We start from the raw sequence: 5,356 nt of genomic DNA, 5'->3' as shown, positions 1-5,356 counted from the left end.
AATAAATATGAATAATAAAAAATATAATTAATTACGACTATATTAAGTTGTTTGTTTTTTGTGAAATATACAATGTATAATTGCTTTACAACATATATTAGTCCCTAATTCATTTTTGTTTTCTCTAAGTTCTTGACATTGTATAATATTATAATCATTCTAAAATAATAATTAGTTCTTGAGCTCTCATCTTTTATAAAATAAAAGATAAATTAATCTTTAATCATTTTTAAACAAGTTATAAACTAATTATTTATTTTTCTAAAAAATGGCCTTATTAAAAAATCAGCATCATAATTGCTTTTATTAAACACTAATTTATTCAAAAAAATTATTCGATTCTGATTTTGTAGAGTCGGCTTGCGCGTAGAGTGTCCCCCACTCTCGTCCCGAAGCGCTAAGGGGTTAAAGTTTTTGAAACTAGAGTCGTAGAAATGGCACACTAACTTCATCTTGCAATACTAACCGAATTTTGCAATTAAAAGTATAGAAGCAATCAATTCGCAACGCGTATCCTCCGAGAACTGGGGAGTATATCCTCTTTCCTTAGAGATCTAAAGGTCGCATGTGAGGCAATGAGCTCTATCAAGATCATCAATCCAATTCGCAACACATTGCATATAGGAAATAGAGGAGGTGATGACATGAATGAGGGTGTGTTGACATAAGAGCCTAGCAAAAAAAATCTCTACGGAGTTTTCGCGTCGACCCATTTTATTTCTTGTAGGCACATGATATTAATCTTCCTCCTTGTCATGATATCCATCACCTCCATAGATTTTCTTGTTAGAGTACCTATATTCCATGTCCAAAATCTCAACTTTCTGTTGTTTCGACCTTTACCTTTACCTGTTTTTTTGTGAAATAACTTATTTATCCTCACCCGTTCACGAAAATGCGGTTACTCATTTAACATTACACCCAAGCACCGATGCAGCGGCTCTTGCTCATTTGACACTGTACTTGAGTCATACAGTGTGTTGCTTCTGGACAATGACTTAACTTTAGCACAATAATGTCTTTGATTCATGTCATGAAGATTCGACTAAGTTTTTATGTTGGTTGTCGAAAGCCTAACACAACCCTCCTCCTTTATCCGGACTTAGAATTGGCTATGTACTGCAAGTATAATATAGGCAGGGTTAAATTTATAATTTTAAAAATAAAAATAAAAAAATTAATTTCTTTAAAATAATAAAAAGTGACAAAACAGACATGATAGGATCAGTTGAGCCGCTAGTTTTAACGTGAAAATAACTTGCTTAAATTTAAAATATCAATATTAAATTATTAAGAAAAGATTTATAAGCAATATTTTTTTTATGTTAAGAGTAAAGGACATTTTCGTCCCTGACTTTTTTTTTCGCGGACATTTTCGTCCTCAAGGAATGGAAAATACATTCAAGCCCCTGACCCCTGAAAAACGTGGACATTTATGTCCTTCCGTTGAATTCAACAGTTTGCACTGGACGAAAAAAGATGAGCTGGCAGAGGTGGCGCTGAGGTGGCCGTAACGGAGGCCAGGTGGCATGGAGCATTTCGTAACAGGACATATAAGTCCCTGGAGACAAAAACGACGCCGTTTTTGTAACCTCCCCCAATCTTTCAAATTTCTCTGCCTTTTTCTTCTTCCTTCGTCCTTTTTCCCTTCCATTCTTCTTCCTCGGCCCCTGCCTCCATCTCCGCCGCACAGCCGCGCCTCCGTCAGCCACCATCAACGCCGGCGACCTCCTTCTTCCTCTCTTTTGAGCGATCCTCAATCTCATACCCATTAATGGATGCTTCCTAATCAAGACAACCTTTCGAATAATGGATCTTCGATGCTACAAACATCAAAATAATCATGGTAATCGGCCAAAAGAGTCTTCACATAATCATGAGGAAGACCTAGATCCCATTTTAGCTTCTCAATTACATAAAGTGGCAATTTTTCCATACCAGCAAGCATCAGAAGCCTTGCAATCCTATGAACAATGTCTACACGGTTAATGAGACATTTGTGGATATCCATTTCTTCTTTGTGTAGGCATAAAGCATGAGGTGTGAGCTTAACATGTGGAGGGAAGCTACGATCTAGTTGGAATTGCATGAAAATACAATGATACTTGTCTATAAATTTAGTGGTTGTCATGGAAAGATTGAGGGGTTCTTTCAACAGATAAGCATTGTATAAGGAGAGGGATTTGGAAGTAGATAAAACTATTTCATTCTTGAAGGAAAGGGCCTGTTTAAAATCTTTCTCTTTAAGGATTGCATTCAACTATGTTGACCAAAGGACAAAATGTCCAGCACAAACTTTTATGCCATTCAACTATGTTCTATTTTAATAGAATGCTATAGCATTGCCTAATCCACTGGAATAAGGCCTAATTGTTTTTGTCTAACTGTGTTCAATTAAACCCTAATCTACTCAAATTGTTTAAACATAACCTACAGAAGAATTCTCAAATTATAGGAAAATTGCAACAGGTGAAGGGAGTGGACCAAGTCAAGCTGTAAGGGTTGTATGTGTAGTTGAAATATTTAGTATGACATTTAGCAACATCACAACATCCCCTTCCCAATGCAGCAAATAAAACTTTTCTGAAATTCGGTAGCATCTTAGTAGTATATAGTACATTTTTCAAAGTCAAACAAACAATGAATTCAACAGTCAATTATAGGTAGAGAGTGTAGATCAAATAATCAAGTCTCACTGAATCAAAATTAAAGTTCAAATGCATTAAGAACTCAGCATCACTAAACAAGAACAAAAACAAGTAACATGAACCATAATCAAGCATAGTGAAAACCAAGTAGCACAATCAACATAAGTACAGCACAATGGCTTGAAATACAGCACAGAGAACAAAAGCACCAAATTCAAGCAGCAATTCTCATCGAGTTCAACAATTATATCAAATGTAAGCTACATGAAACCTAACAAAAGTGCATCATTGAATCAAAGGAATTAGCTCATTTTAAAACAGAGATGTGGCATCCTGCAGGGAGAGAAGCCACTAACTTCTCCATTGTCTGTAGTGAAATACTTTATATCAGCTAAATTTCACTTTTCAATGGATATGTTTAATTACATTTCAAATCATCATGCAGACAGGAAGTTAATTCAAATTTACTAGAATAAAGAAAATATAATACGTACCTTGACTAGGCTATCTGTATCACGATCTCCATAATAGGACTCATAATCATGATCTCCATGGTCATCTCTAAAATAGGAAGCATATTTTTAAACTTATATTCAATCCAAAATCTCTAAAACTAATCACAGAGACACAGACCAAAAAGTTGCAATATTCAGGTAGGATGCACATAAAAAAAAGGAAGAAGAAAGAAAAAGAAAAAGATATGCATATTGATCATGTAGATTTTGTTAGAAATGAATTGACATAGGTTTAAGTGCGAGGGAATGAGGGATAACAACATATTGAAATAGAATAGACATTGTCTACATGTAAAATTGGAAAGTTGATGGATGAAAATTCCCTCAACATCTAAGTTTTCCTTACCATTACATGTGTCAGGACACACATCCCATAAGACCCTTCTTTCAATGTTAAACCGATCTACACTAACACTTGCAACCTTACATTTTCTTACTGTTTCTGTTATTACTCTCAGCCTTTCATCATTTCTCCCATTATAAACAGAGTTTAAGGACCACTCCGATAATCTTTTAGAGGCACCAAAACAGTAATATCATATCCATGGGAAATGCAATATCTAGAAAATAAACAAGCACCATAAAAGGTACATAATATCTAAAGGGATATAGAGATGAGCTACTTATTATTGCTCAAAAACTGAATAAAAAAAAAGTTATTTGTATTATTACCTGATATCACTTCCTTTACGGAAGATACGAATTGATGGATACCCTTGTATGTGATGGCTGCATTTGATGAAAAATATGGTTGAATGGCAAAAGGTAAACATGAGGATGCCAAATGAAATTACAGGAACACAAAAACTAACAAAAATGACATAAGAAAAAAACACATTACAATAAAGAACATGTATTTTAAATTCATATTCAACTTGAAAAAGTATAAGTATAAAATTTCATGTCCATCTTGTGAACAAGGAGATAACTAAATTACAAATTAAGAAAAGAGAAAGATTGTAGAAGGAGATAAGTAAATTAGTTGAATCTTTGTTTTTGAAGGGGAACAAAAGCAAGAAAAGTTTTGAATTTTAATAGTACCTCCGGCATAAATCTCCTTCAACAATTATATCAAAAGTAAGCTACATGAAACCTAACAAAAGTGCATCATTGAATCAAAGGAATTAGCTCATTTTAAAACAGAGATGTGCATCAGACAGCAAAATGAGCACATAAGAGTTCATTGTTAACCAAAACAGGCAATGAGAATTTACACAGCAGCAGTGTAAAACATCAGTCTCAGCAATTTTCATTAACCAACCCTAATCCTAACAACTCAAGAACAATTGAACAAACTAAATATAATGAACTACAAACAGTGATTGCACAGACAGCAGCATTAAGCAAGCAAGACCTAATCCACTATCCACGCCAGATTCTCTAACAACCTAATGTAACTAACTAATCTAACCAAATTGAAATTAGCTAAACAAAACTAACTAAACAATATTAATTAAATAATTGCAATAACAGAGTGAATTAAATAGAGAGAAAGAAGACATGGGAAGCACAGGGGTGGTAATGAGAGAGAGAGAGGAAATGATGGTTGGGTCCTAGTAGCGACGGTGGTGCGCCAGTAGAGAGGCGGCGGCGCGGCGGCAGTGGGTCGCCGAGAAGGTTGTCGCGGACGAATGGTGGGTGGAAGGAGGGTGAGAAGAGAGAGAGACTAATGAGAGTAAGGGAGTGAGAAAGGGAAGAAGATGCGAAAAGAGAGGGAGGAGGAGGTGTTGATGGTGGCTGACGGAGGCGCCGCTATGCGGCGGTGATGGAGGCAGGGGCCAAGGAAGAAGAATGGAAGGGAAAAAGGACGAAGGAAGAAGAAAAGGCAGAGAATTGGGGGAGGTTACCAAAACGGCATCGTTTTTGTCTCCATGGACTTATATGTCCTGTTACGAAATGCTCCATACCACCTGGCCTCCGTTACGGCCACCTTAGCGCCACCTCTGCCAGCTCATCCTTTTCCGTCCAGTGCAAACGCTGAATTCAACGGAAGGACATAAATGTCCACGTTTTTCAGGGGTCAGGGGCTTGAGTGTATTTTCCATTTCTTGAGGACGAAAATGTCCGCGAAAAAAAATGTCAGGGACGAAAATATCCTTTACTCTTATGTTAAATAACATTTAGGAACAGCCATTTTGGCACATAACAATTATAGAGTGTTGAATTAATCGTTTCTAATGAAATAACGGTGAT

The 5,356-nt window shown here is 36.0% G+C and overlaps 1 long non-coding RNA gene across 1 annotated transcript; it reads right to left on the bottom strand.

Moving 5' to 3' along the window:
* Positions 2,981-3,945, bottom strand: LOC107609870. The gene is made up of 3 exons (XR_002351339.1): positions 3,836-3,945; positions 3,143-3,209; positions 2,981-3,015 (listed from the first exon to the last, which is right to left on the bottom strand). It is a non-coding gene; the product is annotated as an uncharacterized LOC107609870 (long non-coding RNA).

The sequence above is a fragment of the Arachis ipaensis genome, chromosome B07 (genome assembly GCF_000816755.2).
Source record: "Arachis ipaensis cultivar K30076 chromosome B07, Araip1.1, whole genome shotgun sequence".
Classification (NCBI taxonomy): Eukaryota; Viridiplantae; Streptophyta; class Magnoliopsida; order Fabales; family Fabaceae; genus Arachis; species Arachis ipaensis.
This window is presented reverse-complemented; position numbering and strand designations above follow the sequence as displayed.